The following is a 26,733-nucleotide window of genomic DNA, read 5'->3' as shown; positions in this document are numbered from 1 at the left end:
ACAACTGTCCTAGAACAATACCACTGTCCTAGAACAATACAACTGCCCTACAGCATTACAACTGCCCTACAGCATTACAACTGTCCTACAGCATTACAACTGTCCCAGAGCATTACAACTGTCCTACAGCATTACAACTGTCCTACAGCATTACAACTGTCCTACAGCATTACAACTGTCCTACAGCATTACAACTGTTCTAGAACAATACGACTGTCCTACAGCATTACAACTGTCCTAGAACAATACCACTGTCCTAGAACAATACAACTGCCCTACAGCATTACAACTGCCCTACAGCATTCCAACTGTCCTACAGCATTACAACTGTCCCAGAGCATTACAACTGTCCTATAGCATTACAACTGTCCCAGAGCATTACAACTGTCCCAGAGCATTACAACTGTCCTACAGCATTACAACTGTCCTACAGCATTACAACTGTCCTACAGCATTACTACTGCCCTACAGCATTACAACTGTCCTACAGCATTACAACTGTTCTAGAACAATTACAACTGTCCTACAGCATTACAACTGTCCTACAGCATTACTACTGCCCTACAGCATTAGAACTGTCCTACAGCATAACAACTGTCCTACATCATTACAACTGTCCTACAGCATTACAACTGTCCTACAGCATTACAACTGTTCTAGAACAATACAACTGTCCTACAGCATTACAACTGTCCTACAGCATTACAACTGTCCTACAGCATTACAACTGTCCTAGAACAATACAACTGTCCTACAGCATTACAACTACCATGCAATAGGTGGTGAATAAGGATCGGAATTACGGCACAATTAGTCATAAAAAAAACACCAGAACTGATGTAGCATGCAAGGATATATTTTCAGTGAAGAAAAAGCCCAATAGATTTTGAAGATACAGTTTTTGGAACAGGAATGTTTTGTTACAGAGTTCTGACGTTCTAAAGGAAGAGAGAAGAGAGGAGATCTGTCTACGTTCCCAGATGCCCAGTCAGTGGTACCAGAATAAACTCACATTTCCAAACACACACACACACACCCACACACACGCACGCACACGCACACACACACACACACACCCACACACACACACACGCACACACGCACGCACACGCACACGCACACGCACACACACACACACACACGCACACACACACACCCACACTCCCACACCCACACACGCACACACACCCACACCCACACCCCCCACACACACACCCCCCACACACACACCCCCCACACACACACAAATGTCCCGTCAGTTGTACCAGAACACACTCACATTTCCAAACACACACACACACCCACACACACCCACACCCACACCCACACACACACCCCACACCCACACCCACACCCACACCCACACACACACCCACACACACACACACACACACAAATGTCCCGTCAGTTGTACCAGAACACACTCACATTTCCAAACACACACACCCACACCCACACACACACACACACACACACACACACACACACACACACACACACACACACACGCGAGTAGATGTCCCGTCAGTTGTACCAGAACACACGCATCACTTCCTGTTCTGTGTGTCCGTTCTATTCTGGAGGTGACCTGTGAACCTTGGTGAGGTCTCCGGCTGGACTTTTAGCATCTCTCAACATCTATGCAGTCCGATCTCAGACGGTGAATCCCAAATGGCACCCTATTTCATATACAGTGTAGTGCACTACTTTTGATGAAACCCCATAGGGCTCTGGTCAAAAGTAGTGGCCCTACATAGGAGTGCACTATATATTCTATTTGGGATCTAACCATACAGAAATCTCAGATAGACTTTGAAAGAAATAGAATTCCCTCCGGTTTTCAACCATCAAAACAGACAGTTAAAAATACACATTGCAAAAATAAATACATCTGACTCATTTTTTCTCCTTCTCTGTTATCCCTGTACTGTGTGTTTATATATATATGTTTGTTTTTTTCAACCGTCAAATAAAAACATCAATCAATCAAACCATGAAGTTAAGAGAGCAGGTCACATGACCAAAGGAGGAAGAGGAAGAGTTACCACGACAACACCTCACGTTTAACTGTATTCATATTTCTAAATCTACACTGAACAAAAATATAAAATGCAACATGCAACAATTTCTACAATTTTACTGAGTTACAATTCATTATAAGGAAAAACAGGCAGTGTAAAAAAATGTATTAGGTCCTAATCTATGGATTTCACATGACTGGGAATACAGATATGCATCTGTTGGTCAAAGATCCTTTCAAAATAAAAGGTTGGGGTGTGGATCAGAACCAGTCAGTATCTGGTGTGACCAGAAAACCAGTCAGTATCTGGTGTGGATCAGAACACCAGTCAGTATCTGGTGTGGATCAGAACACCAGTCAGTATCTGGTGTGGATCAGAACACCAGTCAGTATCTGGTGTGGATCAGAACACCAGTCAGTATCTGGTGTGGATCAGAACACCAGTCAGTATCTGGTGTGGATCAGAACACCAGTCAGTATCTGGTGTGGATCAGAACACCAGTCAGTATCTGGTGTGGCCACCATTTGCCTCATGCAACGTGACACATCTCCTTCACATAGAGTTGATCAGGTGGTTGATTGTGTTCTGTGGAATGTTGTCCCACTCCTCTTCAATGGCTGTGCGAAGTTGCTGGATATTGGCGGGAACTGGAACACGCTGTCGTACACGTCGATCCAGAGCATCCCAAACATGCTCAATAGGTAACGTGTCTGGTGAGTACGGAGGCCATGGAAGAACTGGTACATTTTCAGCTTCCAGGAATTGTGTACAGATCCTTGGAACATTGAGCCGGCCGTGCATTATCATGCTCAAATATGAGGTGATGGCGGTGGATGAATGGCACGACAATGGGCCGCATCACAGTATCTCTGCGCATTCAAACTGCCATCGTTAAAATGCAATTGTGTTCGTTGTCCGTAGCCCAAACCATAACCCCACCGCCACCATGAGGCACTCTGTTCACAATGTTGACATCAGCAAACCGCTCGCCCACACGACGCCATCTACCCGGTACAGTTGAAACCGGGAGTCATCTGTGAAGAGCACACTTCTCAAGCGTGCCAGTGGCCAACAAAGCATTTACCCACTGAAGTCGGTTACGACGCCGAACTGCAATCAGATCAAGAATCTATTGAGGACGACGAGCACACAGATGAGTTTCCCTGAGACGGTTTCTGACAGTTTGTGCAGAAATTCTTTGGTTGTACAAACACGCAGTTTCATCACCTGTCCAGGTCGGCTGGTCTCAGACGATCCCGCAGGTGAAGACGCAGGATGTGGATGTCCTGGGCTGGTGTGGTTACATGTGGTCTGCGGTTGTGAGGCCGGTTAGACGTAAAACGATGTTCTCTATTCTCTAAAACGATGTTGGAGGTGTCTTATGAACATGACATTTTCTGGCAACAGCTCTGGTCGACATTCCTGCAGTCAGCATGCCCAATTGCAACGCTCCCTCAAAACTTGAGACATCTGTGGCATTGTGTTTTGTGACAAAACTGAACATTTAGTGGGCTTTTATGGTCCAAGGTGCACCTGTGTAATGATCATACTGTTTAATCAGCTTCTTGATATGCCACAGCTGTGAGGAGGATAGATCATCTTGGCAAAGGAGAAATGCTCACTAACAGGGACGGAAACAAATTTGTGCACAAGATTTGAGAGAAATAAGTCCGTATTGAACATTTCGGGGATCTACAGCAATTTTGAGGTTCTTCAATTTCAGTTCATAAAACATGTTACCAACACTCTACATGATGAGTTTAGATTTTATCACATCTCTAAGGTCTTGACCATATTCTACATGGTGGGGGGGGTCACATCTCTTTAAGGTCTTGACCATATTCTACAAGTTGGGGGGTCACATCTCTTTAAGGTCTTGACCATATTCTACAAGGTGGGGGAGTCACATCTCTTTAAGGTCTTGTCCATATTCTACATGGTGGGGGGGTCACATCTCTTTAAGGTCTTGACCATATTCTACAAGGTGGGGGGTCACATCTCTTTAAGGTCTTGACCATATTCTACATGGTGGGGGGGGTCACATCTCTTTAAGGTCTTGACCATATTCTACATGGTGGGGGGGTCACATCTCTTTAAGGTCTTGACCATATTCTACAAGGTAGGGCGGTCACATCTCTTTAAGGTCTTGACCATATTCTACATGGTGGGGGGGGGGCAACCAGTGAAGAACAAACACCATTGTAATTACAACCCCTATTTATTTTCAATTTGTACATTGTTAAAACACTGTAAATTGTTTTGAAACTTCTGTGAGTGTAATGTTTACTGTTAATTTGTATTGTTTATTTAACTTTTGTATATTATCTACTTCACTTGCCTTGGCAATGTTAACACATGTTGCCCATGCCAATAAAGCCCCTTAAATTGAATTGAATTGAAATTGAGAGAGAGAGAGAGAGAGAGACAGAGAGAGAGACACAATGGAGGGGTGATATAAACTACCTCACAGAGAACGAGGCTTCCCCCAGCTGAACCTTATCACACCCACTACACACTGTGGTGTTATCACTCACACACACCATCACTCATACACAACAGATAATACAAATCTTACCTTGTGGTTGGTTGAGTGGTTGGTTGTGTTGTTGGGTGGTTGGTTGGTTGAGTGGTTGTGTCCGATGATAAATCACCCTCAATGTGTGTAGTCCTCTAACTCATGATAAAACCCCTAGAAGAAGAGGTGAGAATGATTCACCAGGAACCATTAATGAGAACACTAAACCAATGACGATTCACCAGGAACCGTTAGTGAGAACATTCAACCAATGACAATTCACCAGGAACCATTAGTGAGAACACTCAACCAATGACGATTCACCAGGAACCGTTAGTGAGAACACTCAAACAATATGTGGGAGTGTATTAGCATCAACGTTCTACATCAACAACAACAAAAAAATATATATGTTTATTTGTTTAAAATTCTATGATATAGTAATTCTAGTAAATAGAGTTGTGCTACTCCAAACAGACACATGACTACGCCTACAGAAGTCCTCTTCTATGGGAATCTGGTGTTTCTCTGAGGACATTCTTCACTTGCTCTTTGACATAAAACAGTTTTTTTATGTAGTCAATATTTAATGTTGTGCTCCGTACATTGAAGAGTCTTCATAACTCATCTTTAAAACGTTGAGTCTTGCACATCCCATCCCATCCACGCCCATCCCATCCCATGCCATCCCATCCCATCCCATCCCATGCCATCCCATGCCATCCCATCCACACCCATCCCATCCCATCCCATCCCATCCACACCCATCCCATCCCATCCACACCCATCCAATCCCATCCCATCCCATCGCATCCACACCCATCCCATCCCATCAACGCTCATAAAATCCACGCCCATCCCATCCCATCCACACCCATCCCATCCCATCCACGCCCATCCCATCCCATGCCATCCCATCCCATCCACGCCCATCCCATCCCATCGCATCCACACCCATCCCATCAACGCTCATAAAATCCACACCCATCCCATCCACACCCATCCCATCCCATCCACGCCCATCCCATCCCATCCCATCCACACCCATCCCATCCCATCCCATCCACACCCATCCCATCCCCATCCACGCCCATCCCATCCCATCCACACCCATCCCATCCCATCCCATCCACACCCATCCCATCCCATCCACGCCCATCCCATCCCATCCACACCCATCCCATCCCATCCCATCCACACCCATCCCATCCCCATCCACGCCCATCCCATCCCATCCACACCCATCCCATCCCATCCACACCCATCCCATCCACACCCATCCCATCCCATCCACACCCATCCCATGCCATCCCATCCCATCCCATGCCATCCCATCCCATCCCCATCCACGCCCATCCCATCCACGCCCATCCACACCCATCCCATGCCATCCCATCCCCATCCCCATCCACACCCATCCCATCCCATCCCATCCCCACCCATCCCATGCCATCCCATCCCATCCACACCCATCCCATCCCATCCACACCCATCCACGCCCATCCCATCCACACCCATCCCATCCCATCCACGCCCATCCCATGCCATCCCATGCCATCCCATCCACGCCCATCCACACCCATCCCATCCCATCCACGCCCATCCCATCCCATGCCATCCCATCCCATCCCATCGCATCCACACCCATCCCATCCCATCAATGCTCATAAAATCCACGCCCATCCCATCCCATCCACACCCATCCCATCCCATCCACGCCCATCCCATCCCATCCCATCCACACCCATCCCATCCCCATCCACGCCCATCCCATCCACGCCCATCCCATCCCCATCCACGCCATCCCATCCCATCCACACCCATCCCATCCCATCCACACCCATCCCATCCACACCCATCCCATCCCATCCCATCCACACCCATCCCATGCCATCCCATCCCATCCCCATCCACGCCCATCCCATCCACGCCCATCCACACCCATCCCATGCCATCCCCATCCCCATCCCCATCCCCATCCCCATCCACACCCATCCCATGCCATCCACACCCATCCCATCCCATCCACACCCATCCACGCCCATCCCATCCACGCCCATCCCATCCACACCCATCCCATCCCATCCACGCCCATCCCATGCCATCCCATCCACGCCCATCCCATCCCATGCCATCCCATCCCATCCCATCCACGCCCATCCCATCCCATCCCATCCCATGCCATCCACACCCATCCCATCCCATCCACGCCCATCCCACCCCATCCACGCCCATCCCATCTACGCCCACCCCATCCCATCCCATCCCATCTACGCCCATCCCATCCCATCCAATCCCATCTACGCCCATCCCATCCCATCCAATCCCATCCCATCCCATCCCACCCCATCCCATCCCATCCACGCCCATCCCATCCCATCCCATCCCATCCACGCCCATCCCATCCCATCCACGCCCATCCCATCCACGCCCATCCCACCCCATCCCATCCACGCCCATCCCACCCCATCCCATCCCACCCACGCCATCCCACCCCACCCCACCTCATCCCATCCCACCCCACCCCAACCCATCCCACCCCATCCCATCCCACCCCATCCACGCCCATCCCATCCCATCCACGCCCATCCCATCCCATCCACGCCCATCCCATCCCATCCACGCCCATCCCACCCCATCCCACCCCATCCCATCCACGCCCATCCCATCCCATCCCATCCACGCCCATCCCACCCCCCACCCCATCCCATCCCATCCACGCCCATCCCATCCCATCCACGCCCATCCCATCCCATCCCATGCCATCCCATCCACGCCCATCCCATGCCATCCCATCCACGCCCATCCCATCCCATGCCATCCATACCCATCCCATCCCATCCACGCCCATCCCATCCCATGCCATCCCATCCCATCCCATCCACACCCATCCCATCCCATCCCATCCACACCCATCCCATCCCATCCCATCCCATCCCATCCACGCCCATCCCATCCCATCCCATCCCATCCACACCCATCCCATCCCATCCACGCCCATCCCATGCCATGCCATCCCATCCCATCCCATCCCATCCCATGCCATCCCATCCCATCCCATCCCATCCCATCCACGCCCATGCCATCCCATCCACGCCCATCCCATCCCATCCCATCCATGCCCATCCCATCCCATGCCATCCCATCCACGCCCATCCCATCCCATCCCATCCACACCCATTCCATCCCATCCACACCCATCCCATCCCATCCCATCCCATCCACGCCCATCCCATCCCATCGCATCCACACCCATCCCATCCCATCGCATCCACACCCATCCCATCCCATCAACGCTCATAAAATCCACGCCCATCCCATCCCATCCACACCCATCCCATCCCATCCACATCCCATCCCATCCCATCCCATCCCATCCCATCCACGCCCATCCCATCCCATCCCATCCACGCCCATCCCATCTCATCAACGCTCATAAAATCCACGCCCATCCCATCCACACCCATCCCATCCCATCCACGCCCATCCCATCCCATGCCATCCCATCCACACCCATCCCATCCCATCCCATCCCATCCACACCCATCCCATGCCATCCCCATCCACGCCCATCCCATCCACGCCATCCCATCCCATCCCATCCCACGCCCATCCCATCCATGCCCATCCCATCCCATCCCACGCCCATCCCATCCACGCCCATCCCATCCCATGCCATCCCATCCCATCCACACCCATCCCATCCACGCCCATCCCATCCCATCCACACCCATCCCATCCCATCCCATCCACACCCATCCCATCCCATCCACGCCCATCCCATCCCATGCCATCCCATCCACGCCCATCCCATGCCATCCCATCCCATCCCATGCCATCCCATCCCATCCCATCCACGCCCATCCCATCCCATCCCATCCCATTCACGCCCATCCCATCCCATCCCATGCCATCCCATCCACGCCCATCCCATCCCATGCCATCCACACCCATCCCATCCCATCCACGCCCATCCCACGCCCATCCCATCCCATCTACGCCCACCCCATCCCATCCCATCCCATCCCATCTACGCCCACCCCAAAGCATCCCATCCCATCTACGCCCATCCCATCCAATCCCATCCCATCCCACCACATCCCATCCCATCCACGCCCATCCCATCCCATCCCATCCACGCCCATCCCATCCCATCCCACCCCATCCCATCCACGCCCACCCCATCCCATCCAATCCACGCCCATCCACGCCCATCCCACCCCATCCCATCCCACCCCATCCCACCCCACCCACGCCCATCCCATCCCATCCCATCCCACCCCATCCCATCCCACCCCATCCCATCCCATCCCACCCCACCCCATCCCACCCCATCCCATCCCACCCCATCCCATCCCATCCCACCCCATCCCACCCCAACCCATCCCATCCCACCCCATCCCATCCCATCCCATCCCACCCCATCCCATCCACGCCCATCCCATCCCATCCACACCCATCCCATACCATACCATCCCACCCCATCCCACCCCATCCCATCCCATCCCACCCCATCCCATCCCATCCCATCCACGCCCATCCCATCCACGCCCATCCCATCCCATCCCACGCCCATCCCATCCACGCCCATCCCATCCACGCCCATCCCAACCATATCTACATGTACATACTACCTCAATCAGCCTGACTAACCGGTGTCTGTAAGGTCGACACATGCTGTATTTGGCGCACGTGACAAAAAAACTTTGATTTGATTTGAAAAAGGTAGGGACTGTACAGACTGTAGTTAGTTAGGGACAGTAGGTAGGTAGGGACTGTAGGTAGGTAGGGACTGAAGGGACTGTAGAGACTGTAGGTAGGGACTGTACAGACTGTAGGTAGGTAGGGACTGTAGGTAGGTAGGGACTGTAGGTAGGTAGGGACTGTAGGGCATGAAGGGACTGTAGGTAGGTAGAGACTGTAGGTAGGTAGGGACTGTAGGTAGGTAGGGACTGTAGGGCATGAAGGGACTGTAGGGACTGTAGGTAGGTAGATACTGTAGGTAGGTAAGGACTGTAGGGACGGACTGTAGGTATGGACTGTAGGGACTGTACAGACTGTAGAGACTGTAGGTAGGTAAGGACTGTAGGGACTGTAGGTAGGTAGGGACTGTTGGTAAGTATGGACTGTAGGGACTGTAGGTAGGTAGGGACTGTAGGTAGGTAAGGACTGTAGGGACTGTAGGTAGGTAGGGACTGTTGGTAGGTATGGACTGTAGGGACTGTAGGTAGGTAAAGACTGTGCAGACTGTAGGTCAGAAGGGACTGTATATAGGACTGAATGTGAGTAGGGACTGTACAGACTGTAGGTAGGGACTGTAGAGACTGTAGAGACTGTAGGTAGGGACTCTAGGGACAGTACAAACTGTAGGTAGGGACTGTAGGGACAGTAGGTAGGTAGGGACTGTTGGGACTCTAGGTAGGTAGGGACTGTAGGGACAGTAGGTAGGTAGGGACTGTAGGGACAGTAGGTAGGTAGGGACTCTAGGGACTCTAGGTAGGTAGGGACTCTAGGGACTCTAGGTAGGTAGGGACTGTAGGGACAGTAGGTAGGTAGGGACTGTAGGGACAGTAGGTAGGTAGGGACTGTAGGGACTGTAGGTAGGTAGTGACTGTATGGACTGTAGGTAGGTAGTGACTGTAGGGACTGTAGGTAGGTAGTGACTGTAGGTAGGTAGTGACTGTAGGGACTGTAGGTAGGTAGTGACTGTAGGGAATGTAGGTAGGTAGGGACTGTAGGTAGGTAGGGACTGTAGGGACTGTAGGTAGGTAGTGACTGTAGGTAGGTAGGGACTGTAGGTAGGTAGTGACTGTAGGTAGGTAGGGACTGTAGGTAGGTAGGGAGTGTAGGTAGGAAGGGACTGTAGGGACTGAAGGGACTGTAGGGACTGTAGGTAGGTAGAGACTGTAGGTAGGTAAGGACTGTAGGGACGGACTGTAGGTATGGACTGTAGGTATGGACTGTAGGGACTGTACAGACTGTAGGTAGGGACTGTACAGACTGTAGAGACTGTAGGTAGGTAGGGACTGTAGGTAGGGAGTGTAGGTAGGTAGGGACAGTAGGGACTGTAGGTAGGTAGGGACTGTAGGTACTGTGGGGAGCACAAGTATTTGATACACTACTGATTTTGCAGGTTTTCCTACTTACAAAGCATGTAGAGGTCTGTAATTTGTGTTAAAAGGTACACTTCAACTCTGAGAGACGTTGTATGATTTTTAAGTAATTCATTTGCATTTTATTGCATGACATAAGTATTTGATCACCTACCAACCAGTAAGAATTCTGGCTCTCACAGACCTGTTAGTTTTTCTTTAAGAATCCCTCCTGTTCTCCACTCATTACCTGTATTAACCTGTTTGAACTCGTTACCTGTATAAAAGACACCTGTCCACAAACTCAATCAAACAGACTCGTGAAGACTGTAGGACTGTATGGACTCTAGGTAGGTAGGGTCTGTAGGTAGGTAGGGACTGTAGGGACTGTAGGTAGGTAGGGACTGTTGGTAGGTATGAACTGTAGGGACTGTAGGTAGGTCGGGACTGTAGTTAGGTAGGGACTGTAGGGACTGTAGGTAGGTAGGTAGTGACTGTAGGGACTGTAGGTAGGTAGTGACTGTAGGGACTCTAGGTAGGTAGTGACTGTATGGACTGTAGGGACTGTAGGTAGGTAGTGACTGTAGGGAAAGTAGGTAGGTAGGGACTGTAGGGACTGTAGGTAGGTAGTGACTGTAGGGACTGTAGGTAGGTAGTGACTGTAGGGACTGTAGGTAGGTAGGTAGGGACTGTAGGTAGGTAGTGACTGTATGGACTGTAGGTAGGTAGTGACTGTAGGGACTGTAGGGACTGTAGGTAGGTAGTGACTGTAGGGACTGTAGGGACTGTAGGTAGGTAGTGACTGTAGGGACTGTAGGGACTGTAGGTAGGTAGTGACTGTAGGGACTGTAGGTAGGTAGTGACTGTAGGGACTGTAGGGACTGTAGGTAGGTAGTGACTGTAGGGAAAGTAGGTAGGTAGTGACTGTAGGGACTGTAGGTAGGTAGTGACTGTAGGGACTGTAGGTAGGTAGTGACTGTATGGACTGTAGGTAGGTAGTGACTGTATGGACTGTAGGTAGGTAGTGACTGTAGGGACTGTAGGTAGGTAGTGACTGTAGGGACTGTAGGTAGGTAGTGACTGTAGGGACTGTAGGTAGGTAGGGACTGTAGGGACTGTAGGTAGGTAGTGACTGTAGGGACTGTAGGTAAGTAGGTAGTAGGGACTGTAGGGGTAGGTAGTGACTGTAGGGACTAGGTAGGGACTGTAGGGGTAGGGGACTGTAGGGACTGTAGGTAGGTAGTGACTGTAGGGACTGTAGGTAGGTAGTGAGTAGGGACTGTAGGTAGTGACTGTAGGACTGTAGGTAGGTAGTGAGGACTGTGACTGTAGGGACTGTAGGTAGGTAGTGACTGTAGGACTGTAGGTAGGTAGGACTGTAGGGGTAGGTAGGTAGGACTGTAGGGACTGTAGGTAGGTAGTGACTGTAGGGACTGTAGGTAGTGACTGTAGGGACTGTAGGTAGGTAGTGACTGTAGGGACTGTAGGTAGGTAGTGACTGTAGGGACTGTAGGTAGGTAGACTGTAGGGACTGTAGGTAGGTGACTGTAGGGACTGTAGGTAGGTAGTGACTGTAGGGACTGTAGGTAGGTAGTGACTGTAGGGACTGTAGGTAGGTAGTGACTGTAGGGACTGTAGGTAGGTAGTGAGTAGGGACTGTAGGTAGGTAGTGACTGTAGGGACTGTAGGTAGGTAGTGACTGTAGGGACTGTAGGTAGGGGACTGTAGGGACTGTAGGTAGTAGTGACTGTAGGGACTGTAGGTAGGTAGTGACTGTAGGGACTGTAGGTAGGTAGTGACTGTAGGGACTGTAGGTAGGTAGTGACTGTAGGGACTGTAGGTAGGTAGTGACTGTAGGGACTGTAGGTAGGTAGTGACTGTAGGGACTGTAGGTAGGTAGTGACTGTAGGGACTGTAGGTAGGTAGTGACTGTAGGGACTGTAGGTAGGTAGTGACTGTAGGGACTGTAGGTAGGTAGGGACTGTAGGGACTGTAGGTAGGTAGTGACTGTAGGGACTGTAGGTAGGTAGTGACTGTAGGGACTGTAGGTAGGTAGTGAGGTAGGTAGGTAGTGACTGTATAGGGACTGTAGGTAGGTAGTGACTGTAGGGACTGTAGGTAGGTAGTGGTAGGGGACTGTAGGGACTGTAGGTAGGTAGTGACTGTAGGGACTGTAGGTAGTAGTGACTGTAGGGACTGTAGGTAGGTAGTGACTGTATGGACTGTAGGTAGGTAGTGACTGTAGGGACTGTAGGTAGGTAGTGACTGTAGGGACTGTAGGTAGGTAGGGACTGTAGGGACTGTAGGTAGGTAGTGACTGTAGGGACTGTAGGTAGGTAGTGACTGTAGGGACTGTAGGTAGGTAGTAGGGACTAGTGACTGGGACTGTAGGTAGGTGAGTGACTGTAGGGACTGTAGGGACTGTAGGTAGGTAGGGACTGTAGGGACTGTAGGTAGGTAGGGACTGTAGGGACTGTAGGGACTGTAGGGACAGTAGGTAGGTAGGGACTGTAGGGACTGTAGGTAGGTAGTGACTGTAGGGACTGTAGGTAGGTAGGGACTGTAGGGACTGTAGGTAGGGACTGTAGGGACTGTAGGTAGGTAGTGACTGTAGGGACTGTAGGTAGGTAGTGACTGTAGGGACTGTAGGTAGGTAGTGACTGTAGGGACTGTAGGTAGGTAGGGACTGTAGGGACTGTAGGGACTGTAGGGACAGTAGGTAGGTAGTGACTGTAGGGACTGTAGGTAGGTAGTGACTGTAGGGACTGTAGGTAGGTAGGGACTGTAGGGACTGTAGGTAGGTAGGGACTGTAGGGACTGTAGGTAGGTAGTGACTGTAGGGACTGTAGGTAGGTAGTGACTGTAGGGACTGTAGGTAGGTAGGGACTGTAGGGAAAGTAGGTAGGTAGGGACTGTAGGGACTGTAGGTAGGTAGTGACTGTAGGGACTGTAGGTAGGTAGTGACTGTATGGACTGTAGGTAGGTAGTGACTGTATGGACTGTAGGTAGGTAGTGACTGTAGGGACTGTAGGTAGGTAGTGACTGTAGGGACTGTAGGTAGGTAGGGACTGTAGGGACTGTAGGTAGGGACTGTAGGGACTGTAGGTAGGGACTGTAGGGACTGTAGGTAGGTAGTGACTGTAGGGACTGTAGGTAGGTAGTGACTGTAGGGACTGTAGGTAGGTAGTGACTGTAGGGACATTTACATTACATTTACATTTAAGTCATTTAGCAGACGCTCTTATCCAGAGCGACTTACAAATTGGTGCATTCACCTTATGACATCCAGTGGGACAGTCACTTAACAATAGTGCATCTAAAACTTAGGGGGGGTGGGGTGAGAGGGATTACTTAACCTATCCTAGGTATTCCTTAAAGAGGTGGGGTTTCAGGTGTCTCCGGAAGGTGGTGATTGACTCCGCTGTCCTGGCGTCGTGAGGGAGTTTGTTCCACCATTGGGGGGCCAGGGCAGCGAACAGTTTTGACTGGGCTGAGCGGGAGCTGTACTTCCTCAGTGGTAGGGAGGCGAGCAGGCCAGAGGTGGATGAACGCAGTGCCCTTGTTTGGGTGTAGGGCCTGATCAGAGCCTGGAGGTACTGAGGTGCCGTTCCCCTCACAGCTCCGTAGGCAAGCACCATGGTCTTGTAGCGGATGCGAGCTTCAACTGGAAGCCAGTGGAGAGAACGGAGGAGCGGGGTGACGTGAGAGAACTTGGGAAGGTTGAACACCAGACGGGCTGCGGCGTTCTGGATGAGTTGAAGGGGTTTAATGGCACAGGCAGGGAGCCCAGCCAACAGCGAGTTGCAGTAATCCAGACGGGAGATGACAAGTGCCTGGATTAGGACCTGCGCCGCTTCCTGTGTGAGGCAGGGTCGTACTCTGCGGATGTTGTAGAGCATGAACCTACAGGAACGGGCCACCGCCTTGATGTTAGTTGAGAACGACAGGGTGTTGTCCAGGATCACACCAAGGTTCTTGGCGCTCTGGGAGGAGGACACAGTGGAGTTGTCAACCGTGATGGCGAGATCATGGAACGGGCAGTCCTTCCCCGGGAGGAAGAGCAGCTCCGTCTTGCCGAGGTTCAGCTTGAGGTGGTGATCCGTCATCCACACTGATATGTCTGCCAGACATGCAGAGATGCGATTCGCCACCTGGTCATCAGAAGGGGGAAAGGAGAAGATTAATTGTGTGTCGTCTGCATAGCAATGATAAGAGAGACCATGTGAGGTTATGACAGAGCCAAGTGACTTGGTGTATAGCGAGAATAGGAGAGGGCCAAGAACAGAGCCCTGGGGGACACCAGTGGTGAGAGCGCGTGGTGAGGAGACAGATTCTCGCCACGCCACCTGGTAGGAGCGACCTGTCAGGTAGGACGCAATCCAAGCGTGGGCCGCGCCGGAGATGCCCAACTCGGAGAGGGTGGAGAGGAGGATCTGATGGTTCACAGTATCGAAGGCAGCCGATAGATCTAGAAGGATGAGAGCAGAGGAGAGAGAGTTAGCTTTAGCAGTGCGGAGCGCCTCCGTGATACAGAGGAGAGCAGTCTCAGTTGAATGACTAGTCTTGAAACCTGACTGATTTGGATCAAGAAGGTCATTCAGAGAGAGATAGCGGGAGAGCTGGCCAAGGACGGCACGTTCAAGAGTTTTGGAGAGAAAAGAAAGAAGGGATACTGGTCTGTAATTGTTGACATCGGAGGGATCGAGTGTAGGTTTTTTCAGAAGGGGTGCAACTCTCGCTCTCTTGAAGACGGAAGGGACGTAGCCAACGGTCAGGGATGAGTTGATGAGCGAGGTGAGGTAAGGGAGAAGGTCTCCGGAAATGGTCTGGAGAAGAGAGGAGGGGATAGGGTCAAGCGGGCAGGTTGTTGGGCGGCCGGCCGTCACAAGACGCGAGATTTCATCTGGAGAGAGAGGGGAGAAAGAGGTCAGAGCATAGGGTAGGGCAGTGTGAGCAGAACCAGCGGTGTCGTTTGACTTAGCAAACGAGGATCGGATGTCGTCGACCTTCTTTTCAAAATGGTTGACGAAGTCATCTGCAGAGAGGGAGGAGGGGGGAGGGGGCGGAGGATTCAGGAGGGAGGAGAAGGTGGCAAAGAGCTTCCTAGGGTTAGAGGCAGAAGCTTGGAATTTAGCGTGGTAGAAAGTGGCTTTAGCAGCAGAGACAGAGGAGGAAAATGTAGAGAGGAGGGAGTGAAAGGATGCCAGGTCCGCAGGGAGGCGAGTTTTCCTCCATTTCCGCTCGGCTGCCCGGAGCCCTGTTCTGTGAGCTCGCAATGAGTCATCGAGCCACGGAGCGGGAGGGGAGGACCGAGCCGGCCTGGAGGATAGGGGACATAGAGAGTCAAGGGATGCAGAGAGGGAGGAGAGGAGGGTTGAGGAGGCAGAATCAGGAGATAGGTGGGAGAAGGTTTGAGCGGAGGGAAGAGATGATAGGATGGAAGAGGAGAGAGTAGCGGGGGAGAGAGAGCGAAGGTTGGGACGGCGCGATACCATCCGAGTAGGGGCAGTGTGGGAGGTGTTGGATGAGAGCGAGAGGGAAAAGGATACAAGGCAGTGGTCGGAGACTTGGAGGGGAGTTGCAATGAGGTTAGTGGAAGAACAGCATCTAGTAAAGATGAGGTCGAGCGTATTGCCTGCCTTGTGAGTAGGGGGGGAAGGTGAGAGGGTGAGGTCAAAAGAGGAGAGGAGTGGAAAGAAGGAGGCAGAGTGGAAAGAGTCAAAGGTAGACGTGGGGAGGTTAAAGTCGCCCAGAACTGTGAGAGGTGAGCCGTCCTCAGGAAAGGAGCTTATCAAGGCATCAAGCTCATTGATGAACTCTCCGAGGGAACCTGGAGGGCGATAAATGATAAGGATGTTAAGCTTGAAAGGGCTAGTGACTGTGACAGCATGGAATTCAAAGGAGGCGATAGACAGATGGGTAAGGGGAGAAAGAGAGAATGACCACTTGGGAGAGATGAGGATCCCGGTGCCACCACCCCGCTGACCAGACGCTCTCGGGGTGTGCGAGAACACGTGGGCGGACGAAGAGAGAGCAGTAGGAGTAGCAGTGTTGTCTGTGGTGATCCATGTTTCCGTCAGGGCCAAGAAGTCGAGGGACTGGAGGGAGGCATGGGCTGAGATGAACTCTGCCTTGTTGACCGCAGATTGGCAGTTCCAGAGGCTACCGGAGACCTGGAACTCCACGTGGGTCGTGCGCGCTGGGACCACCAGAGTAGGGTGGCCGCGGCCACGCGGTGAGGAGCGTTTGTATGGTCTGTGCAGAGAGGAGAGAACAGGGATAAACCGACACATAGTTGACAGGCTACAGAAGAGGCTACGCTAATGCAAAGGAGATTGGAATGACAAGTGGACTACACGTCTCGAATGTTCAGAAAGTTAAGCTACGTAGCAAGAATCTTATTGACTAAAATGATTAAAATGATACAGTACTGCTGAAGTAGGCCAGCTGGCAGTGGGTGCGTTGTTGACACTACACTAATCAAGTCGTTCCGTTGAGTGTAATAGTTTCTGCAGTGTTGCTATTCGGGGGCTAGCAGGCTAGCTAGCAGTGTTGTTTACGTTACGTTGCGTTAAAAGAACGACAATAGGTGGCTAGCGAACCTAGAAAATCGCTCTAGACTACACAATTATCTTTGATACAAAGACGGCTATGTAGCTAGCTAAGTAGCTAGCTACGATCAAACAAATCAAACCGTTGTACTGTAATGAAAATGAAGTGAAAATGTGATACAACCTGTGAATGCGACCGGGTAGTTGAGTTCTATACAGAAGACGTTGGCTAGCGTTGGCTAGCTGTTGGCTAGCTAGCAGAGTCACCTACGTTAAGGACGACAAATAGCTGGCTAGCTAACCTCGGTAAATTAAGATAATCACTCTAAGACTACACACTCTAAACCTAAACAACACAATTATCTTGGATACGATGATACGATGATACGAAGACAGCAAAGACAGCTATGTAGCTAGCTGACACTAAACTAATCAAGTCGTTCAGTTGAGTGTAACAGTTTCTCCAGTGCAGCTAATCAGTGGACGTTAGCTAGCTGGCTAGTGAAGACTAGTGAAGACTACGTTAGGACGGCGAAATACGATAATTACGCAATTATCTTTTGATACAAAGACGGCTATGTAGCTAGCTGAGAAGAAATTGCTAAGATAAGACAAATCAAACCGTTGTGATATAATGAAATATAATGAAAAAGTTATACTACCCGTTGGAGCGACGTGCAGATGCGACCACTCGCTCCAACCGGACTGTAGGTAGGTAGGGACTGTAGGTAGGTAGGGACTGTAGGGACTGTAGGTAGGTAGGGACTGTAGGGACTGTAGGTAGGTAGGGACTGTAGGGACTGTAGGGACTGTAGGGACAGTAGGTAGGTAGGGACTGTAGGGACTGTAGGGACTGTAGGTAGGTAGTGACTGTAGGGACTGTAGGTAGGTAGTGACTGTAGGGACTGTAGGTAGGTAGTGACTGTAGGGACTGTAGGTAGGTAGGGACTGTAGGGACTGTAGGTAGGTAGGGACTGTAGGGAATAGGCAGGTAGGTATCCCTCTGTGGTGTCTAACACACACTCAGGTTGCTCCCCCAGTCCCCCAGTCCCATGTCCCCCAGTCCCATGTCCCCCAGTCCCCCAGTCTCCCAGTCCCATGTCCCCCAGTCCCCCAGTCTCCCAGTCCCCCAGTCCCATGTCCCCCAGTCTCCCTGACCCCCAGTCCCATGTCCCCCTTTCCCATGTCCCCCAGTCCCATGTCCCCCAGTCCCCCAGTCCCATGTCCCCCAGTCCCCCAGTCCCATGTCCCCCAGTCCCATGTCCCCCAGTCTCCCTGTCCCCCAGTCCCATGTCCCCCAGTCTCCCTGTCCCCCAGTCCCATGTCCCCCTGCCCCATGTCCCCCTTTCCCATGTCCCCCAGTCCCATGTCCCCCAGTCCCATGCCCCCTGTCCCCCAGTCCCATGCCCCCCAGTCCCATGCCCCCAGTCTCCCTGTCCCCCAGTCCCCTGTCCCCCTGTCCCCCTGCCCATGTCCCCCAGTCCCATGTCCCCCAATCCCATGTCCCCCTGTCCCATGTCCCCCAGTCCCATGTCCCCAGTCCCCTTGTCCCATGTCCCTCAGTCCCATGTCCCCCTGTCCCCCAGTCCCATGCCCAGCTCGGCTCGTTCAAATACTATGTAAAAGTATTTCAAATCCTTCATCTACGTTTCATTGAGCCTGCCACAATGGAACCAACAGAAGAAGAAAAAACTCCAAACCTTGCCCGTCTGGCACTCAAAGAAGAAATCAAACTATTTGAAGGATGTTTGAACCTCTATATGAACCCAGGTGTCTGCATGCTTTGGTTGATAATATCAGGTGAGGTTGGTTAATGGCTGTGCTAGCCGTTCTGAGCCGTTCTCTCACTCTACCATTAGCATCACCTAGTAATTTATTCTCAGGGTCTCTTTCCACTCCAGTTGGCGACAGGATTTTCCATTGTGCTCACAGTGTAAGAAACTTTTCCCATGTATTTTCTACGACTAGCTACACCGCTAGTTATTTGTAGAGAAAACACAACTAAGTCGTTCTGAAATGTAGAGTGATAATGTAAAAGAGTAACAACAAAACCCCCCAGAAAAAAAAGGAGTCCAAAGTAAGGCACCATATCAACTGAACAGTCTGCAGTTATTCGGTAAGGAGAATTAAACTCCCAGCGTCTGCCCTCTGGGGTCTCTGCAGTTGTTTAATTAAAGATCTACTGGCTGTTTCACCAGAGGATTTCTGGAATTGACTTAAAGGCTAATGGGGAGTTTAAAAGTCTTTCAATTGGCACAGAGCAGAGCCAGGGGAAGTCGGTGGTCAGTGGTTTTGTCGGAACACGAGAGTGTTTGTGACGCTCCATTTAGTTTCTATCTGTGCTATATGCACATTGTCACTGGTAGAGCCCAGGCAGAGCCCAGTTAGAGCCCAGGTAGAGCCCAGGTAGAGCCCAGTTAGAGCCCAGGTAGAGCCCAGGCAGAGCCCAGGTAGAGCCCAGGCAGAGCCCAGGTAGAGCCCAGGTAGAGCCCAGGTAGAGCCCAGGCAGAGCCCAGGTAGAGCCCAGGTAGAGCCCAGGCAGAGCCCAGGTAGAGCCCAGGCAGAGCCCAGGCAGAGCCCAGGTAGAGCCCAGGTAGAGCCCAGGCAGAGCCCAGGTAGAGCCCTAAGGTGGATGAATGAAGATGACTGCAGTTTGACACCTGACTAGGTCTGCACGACAACACACCACACACAGTCCTTAACGATTACAAGCACACCTATTACATGATGCAACCCCACTATACTTGAAAATATGAAGAGTGGTTACTCAGTGACATAGTATTACTTTACTGGCCTTTTTTGCAAACCTGATTCATGTTTTGAAATATTTCCATTCTGTACAAGCTTTTTTTTTCACTCTGTCATTTAGTTTACAATTGTGGAGTAACTACAATGTTGTTGATCCATCCTCAGTTTTCTCCCATCACAGCCATTTAAACTCATTGGCTTCATGGTGAAATCCCTGAGCGGTTTCCTTCCTCTCCGGCAACTGAGTTAGGAAGTACGCCTGTATCTTTGTAGTGACTGGGTGTATTGATACACCATCCAAAGTGTATTGAATAACGTCACCGTGTTCAAAGGGATATTCAATGTCTACATTTTACTTTATTTTCACACATCTTCCAATAGGTGCCTTTCTTTGTGAGGTATTGGAAAACCTCCTTGGTCTTTGTGTTTGAAATTCACTGCTCGACTGAGGGACCTTACAGGCAATTGTATGTGTGGGGTACAGAGATGAGGTAGTCATTCAGAAATCATGTTAAACACTATTATTGCACACAGAGTGAGTCCATGCAACTTGTTATGTGACTTGTTACGCACATTTTTACTCCTGAACTTATTTAGGTTTTCCAAAACAAAAGGGGTTGAATACTTATTGACTCCAGACATTTCAACTTTTCATTTTTATTTAAAAAATTTTTTTTTTTTAACCATAATTACACTTCGACATTATGGGGTATTATTGTGTGTAGGCCAGTGACCCCCCCCCCCAAAAAAAAAAATCAATCTACATTTCTTAAATATTTAATACACAACAAAATGAGATGAAGGAAGTAGGAAGTGGATTTAACAAGTGACATCCTTAAAGGATCATAGCTTTCACCTGGATTCCCCTGGATTCACCTGGATTCACCTGGTGCACGATATCTAACAGTAAGGAAGTCTCAAGGTTTTGCTCGAATGAGGTAGAGTATCTCATGACAAGCTGTAGACCACACTATTTACCAAGAGAGATTCGTAGCTGTCTATTTACCACCGCAAACAGATGCTGGAACTAACACCGCACTCAACGAGCTGTACACGGCCATAAGCAAACAGGAAACCGCTGGGTCAAATTAAGATCTGATATCTGTAGGAGTTGGCAAGACAGCACAACTGTAGGAGTTGGCAAGACAGCACAACTGTAGGACAGCACAAACTAATGGGTGGATGTGAAAAGCCATGGACAGAGAGCCTGTCCGTCTGTCCGTCCGTCCGTCCGTCTGTCCCGGAATGGCAAGACATGTTCTCTGCTAGATAATAGATACTGTGGAAGACAGAGAGGCTATCCGTCTGTCCGTCCGTCCGTCCGTCTACTGTCTATACTGTAGAAGACAGAGAGGCTCTATCTAGATAAAATGGTTCCATTACATCCTGTTTAGGTGCTAATGTAATGCAGTAAGTGCCCTTGACAAAGTGAACCTGATCGTGCATCTCAAATTGCACCCTATTCGCTACATAGTGCACTAGGGCCCATAGGGGTTTGATAAGGTGCACTATGTAGGGAATAGGGTACCATTAGAGACGTAGGGTAACCGTATTGAGTTGAATAAATCATGAGTCAACAGGGGACCTCCATTAGGATTCCACAGCATTAGGAGAAGCACTCAGTACGTAGCGGTGGTCATGGCATCGTCTGTGTGTGTGTGTGTGTGTGTGTGTGTGTGTGTGTGTGTGTGCGCGTGTGTGTTTGCGTGTGTTTTGTAACGGTTTTGACTTGAGGTTATTATTTATAGGGGTGCCAGGTAGGTTGTGCCTACCAGAGAAAACATTAGTTTCTCCTTTTAGTTTGGGTGGGAATGAGTCCCATCTGGTCCGTCAAGTCTACACCAATACAAAGGACGTATGTAAAAGTCAGGATGGAAATAAACTTTTCATAAACCCTTACAACATTGAAAAGAACTTCAAAAACAATTATATTCTGTTGCGTGGGTTGTATTAGCAACAACAATGATTACACACATATATAATAATATCACAATGAGTTCTGGTTCCTCCAGAAATGTCCTGTACCTCGGGCCTAAAAAGAGTCCTGCCCGGTAAAGGAGTTCAGTGAACTCAAGTGACTTTTGTCACGCGATGTTTGTCCGTTCGTTCCGTGTAGCGTAAACCCAGTATTAAACATACAATCAATATAACAATTACTTTACCACAGAACCTTAAAGCGGATCAACTCTTAATTAAGTCCTCAACTACCACTAACTACACAAATCACAGTATACATCACATCCAAACAAATGAAATACCGTATACAAAAAGGTGGTAGTCAGTCGGTCAGTCAGACAATCAAATCCGCCAATAGATCTCCAGCGGAGAAAGGCCACGAAGAACGGAGGAGGTGTAGTCCAGGGACGCAAAGAGTGGATCCGATCCTGGGTAAACTCTATTAGGCAACAAAACACACGTTTAACGGCAACAAAACAACGGAATAGAGAAGCTTCGGAACTGAGGGTTGAACACATCCTCATGCACGTCTCCATCACAACCCCACTTTTGCGCAGCTGATACTGGCTATTTAATTGGGAATTAAAGGGAAAGCGCCCTATTGGAAGGAGCTGCACTGAGACGGTTCAGAAAAATTCAGGGCCGTCACACACCCCCTCCCCTGGAAAAAGCCGACCATTGCCCTGGAAGGCACATCTTGGTCGGGGAAACCGAGAAAGGTCTCCTCATCGCTTTCCTCTACAAAAATATTCATTACTTTTTGGAGCTCACGCTCCTCAGCTGAGGGGCCACAGGCCTTAAGGTGCGAGACTTCTGGGTCTGGGAATCCGAGAAAAGTCTCCTCACTTTCCTCTTCAAAGATATCCAGGACCTTGCGGCGCTCAATCACCTCCATTTCCTCAGCCGAGGGGTAACAGGCCTTAAGGCGTGAGACATGGACGATGCGCATATCTTCACCTGTGTCCTCTTTCACCACTCGGTAGTTCAAAGGGCCCATCTGCTCCACAATCCTATATGGTCCTTGCCATTTAGGAGCGAGCTTGGCCGAGAAGAATTGTTCAGCTTTCGAGTAAGGATGAGAGCGAAGCCACACCCGATCACGAAGCTGGAACTGCATGTCTCGTCTGTTCTTATCATAATTTCTCTTCTGCTTGAGTCGAGCCTGGATCATGTTCTTTGAGACAAGAGCTCTCAAGTCATGGAGATGGCCTACCTGGTCATAGCAAGCAGCGTCTGGAGTAAGCTGCTGGGGCTGTAGCACCATATCCAAGGGTCCTCTGAGAGGACGACTTAGGTTCAGCTCTGCAGGTGTGACTCCAGTGGACTCTTGCACAGCAGAATTCAGGGCAAATCGAAACTCGTGAAGGTGCTTGTCCCAGTGTTTGTGCTGCGTCCCTACATAGGAAGCAATCATTGTCTTCAAGGTTCGATTTACTCTCTCAGTGAGATTGGTCTGTGGGTGATAGGTCGTGGTCAACTTCTGTCTCAGGTTCCATCTTTGGCAGGTCTCCTCAAAGAGATCAGAGACAAATTGGGAACCTCGATCAGACAGGATGTAATCAGGCACTCCCCAGCGAGTCAGGATCTCTTTCGTAAGGATGTTAGAGACGGTCCTTGCTGTGGCCTGACGCAGGGAAAAGAGTTCCACCCACTTTGAATAATAATCAACAAAAACAAGCATGTACACATTCTGATTGGAGCTTCTAGGAAATGGACCCATCAAATCCACTCCTAACATTTCCCAAGGTCGGGTAACCACCGTTTGCTGCAACTTGCCAGCAGGCTTTCTACCTTCTGGTTTGTACATTTGACAAACCTGACAATTTCGGATGTGTGACTTCACATCCATGCTCAGATGTGGCCAGTAGAGTAACGCTTGCAACCGCTTGTAGGTTTTGAACCTGCCCAAATGACCAGCTAATGGGTCTTCATGGAAATGTTGAAGCAGTTGTAGGCGTAGAGTGTCCGGTATGTACATTTGGTAGAGTGTTCTGTGAGGTAGTTGTACGACTCGGTAGACTTTATCTTCAATGATGGTCAGCTTTGTGGTAGGATTGACCATCTTTTCTCCATCTTCCAGGATAGTCTGGTACAAAGCCTGTACTTCTGGATCATCCTGTTGAGCTTTCCATATTGCCTCATCAGAGATGGGAAAGTCTGTTTTGGGCGAGTCTCGACTGCTTGACAGGACAGTAGCACATGTAAGATCAGGGCCACCGTTATCACAAGTAGGAGCTCTGGACAAGGCATCTGGCACAGTGTTATATTTTCCTTTCCTGTATTCCACTGCAAATGTGAACTCTTGCAACCGTAGAGCCCATCTTATGAGTCTGGTGCTTGGTTTGTTGGTCTTGAACACCCACACAAGGGAGGAATGGTCAGTGACCACAGTGAAGTGTCTTCCCTCCAAGTAGTACCTCCACTTTTCCAAAGCCCAGACCACTGCAAGGCACTCTTGCTCTGTTGTGGAGTAGTTCCGTTCTGCTCCATTCAATGTCCGACTGGCGAATGCTAGCACTTCTTCAGTGCCAAGTCCAGTCTGTTGGACTAGGACAGCACCAAGTCCAACATCACTTGCATCAGTGTAAACAACAAAAGGGCAATCAAAATTGGGATGACCTAAAATGGGAGGTGTGACGAGATGTCGTTTCAGGGTTTCAAAGGAGGTCTGGCACTCTGCCGTCCATTGGAATTTCGCTCCTTTTCGCTTCAAGTCATTTATCATCGCGTTGAGGGGTTCTGCCACCTGGGAGAAGTTCGACACAAACCGATGGTACCATCCAGCCATACCAAGGAACCGTTGAAGGGCCTTGAGTGTGGTTGGCACAGGGAAGTCTTGTACAGCCTTTGTCTTTTCAGAATCCACATGAATGCCGTCGAAAGACACAATATGGCCAAGGAACTTCAGGGAGGTTTGGCAGAAGTTGCTCTTCTTCATATTCAAGGTCAGACCAGCTTCTCTTAGCTTGTCCAACACTGCTTGAAGATCTTGAAAGTGTCTTTCTCTGTTCTGAGAGTAGATAATTATATCGTCCAGGTAGATGAAACAGATCTTCCTCTTTGAGCTCACCTAACGCAATCTCCATGAGTCTTTGGAAAGTGGCAGGGGCATTCTTTAATCCAAAGGGCATCACCTTAAAGGAAAACAAGCCCTCAGCACAGACAAACGCAGTCTTGTCCTTGCTTTCCTGGTCCATCTCAACCTGCCAATAACCACTATTGAGGTCAAGGGTAGTGAACACAACAGCGCCAGACAATGACTCCAGGATCTCATGGATGGTAGGAAGAGGATATGCATCAGTCTGAGAAACATTGTTGGTCTTCCTATAGTCCACACAAAATCTAAGACCACCAGTCTTTTTTGGGATGAGGACAACAGGAGCAGCCCAGGGAGAGGAGGAACGTTCTATTATATCTTGTGCTAACATATCATTTATGAGTCCCTTTTGGATGATTAGCTTCGCTGGGGACAAACGATATGGCTTTTGCTTGATCGGCATTTCCTGTGTAAGGAATATTTTGTGCTTCAGGAGCCCGGTGCGTCCTAGCTTTGAAGTACATACATCAGCATTATTCTGCAGCTGTTCCAACAGCCGTAACTCCTCTGGCTGTTCCAGCTGAGCTCTTCTCACAGCCTGTAAAAGGAGATCGTCAGAAGGATTATCAAGGGTTAGTGGTACCGGAGCAACGGCAGAGAAGAGTGCCACATTTGAACCCCAATCATGTCATTTGCATCAACTTTTTAGCTTCTGATTGGTGCGGTATTAACTGAAAGGAAGGGGATGTCGAAGGGGGGCGTAGGCAGTGACTCTTGGGGTTTCAGCTCTGGTTAAAGCACCCAGAGAAGGATGGTCATTGCTGCGAAGAGAGTTAGGTGTGTTGGCCTGTTGTGATTTGTGGTTTCTGGAAAGGTTTACTTGATACGGTCTTGGACATCTAGCTGAAGAATGTCCCTTTTGGCTACATCTCCAACAGAACATGAGAGAGGTCTTGGCTGGAGACTCTGGCTGTTGTTGATGGTCTGTCTTGGGCAACTGTTTGGGTGTCTGTTTCTTTCTCTGGTCATATTGCTGTTGGCATTCTCTGTCCTTCTCAAACTGCTGTCCCAAGCGAACCAGTCCATCGACAGTGATGACTGTAGCATTGCCTTGTCTTGGCTGTTCAGAGGTGCCAGCTTGGCCCTCAGTGGTCTGAACAGAAGTGGACACCAGAGAAACTCTGCGTAAGGAGTTGTGCCTAATGGAGGCCATGTCCACAGACACGTCATCCAACATTTTAACACAATTAGAGAGTTCTCTCTGCAAGTGGCCTACAGTGTTAACCATGGGAGAAAAAACAGAATTAACGTCCTTGAGGACCTCAGTGTGGTGATGTTGCAGGCGCCATTGGAGAGTGGCAGTGAGTTGGTTTCGTTGGTAGTCAAACTGCCTGTCCAGGGCACCAGTAATTTCCCCGTCTTCCACTCTCACTGCTCAGTGAGTTTCTGAATTCCATGGCACTCTGTTGTTGCTCTTCCCTCAGACATTTGAAATTATGGTGGATAAGAGTTTGGAGATGTTGTTGAGTCCGACGAATATCAAGGATGTCACCTTGAAGTTGTAAGACTACAACCTCTGGAGATAAACCAGACAATGGAGGAAGGTTGGGTGTCAGAGGGAGGGCTAGCTCAGTACTTCCACACAGATCCATGTCAATAAGTGAGTAACTGGTTAGACCTCCTGTGGCCTGTGGCTCAGGCCGAGCATTCAGATTCCCAGGGCTCTGGCCCAAATCAACTCCATTATCTCCATTCACATTATGATTTGTATTGTCAGCTTGATGGTCAGAATGGCCCTGTGTATTCCCATTGA

The 26,733-nt window shown here is 50.0% G+C and overlaps 1 protein-coding gene across 10 annotated transcripts in view; it reads right to left on the bottom strand.

Annotated features, from left to right (window-relative positions):
• The window catches only part of atp2b2 (ATPase plasma membrane Ca2+ transporting 2), a 352,981-nt gene that overhangs the window by 285,416 nt on the left and 40,832 nt on the right, over positions 1 to 26,733 (bottom strand). For all 10 annotated transcript variants that reach the window (XM_046338715.1, XM_046338752.1, XM_046338724.1 and 7 more), the window contains exon 2: positions 4,597 to 4,710. The gene's annotated coding sequence lies outside the window, so the exon portion shown is untranslated. The remainder of the gene's footprint in view (positions 1 to 4,596; positions 4,711 to 26,733) is intronic.

This window comes from Oncorhynchus gorbuscha, linkage group LG03 (genome assembly GCF_021184085.1).
Source record: "Oncorhynchus gorbuscha isolate QuinsamMale2020 ecotype Even-year linkage group LG03, OgorEven_v1.0, whole genome shotgun sequence".
NCBI lineage: Eukaryota > Metazoa > Chordata > Actinopteri > Salmoniformes > Salmonidae > Oncorhynchus > Oncorhynchus gorbuscha.
Note: the sequence above shows the minus strand (reverse complement) of the source record. Positions and strands in the feature narration are given on the sequence as shown.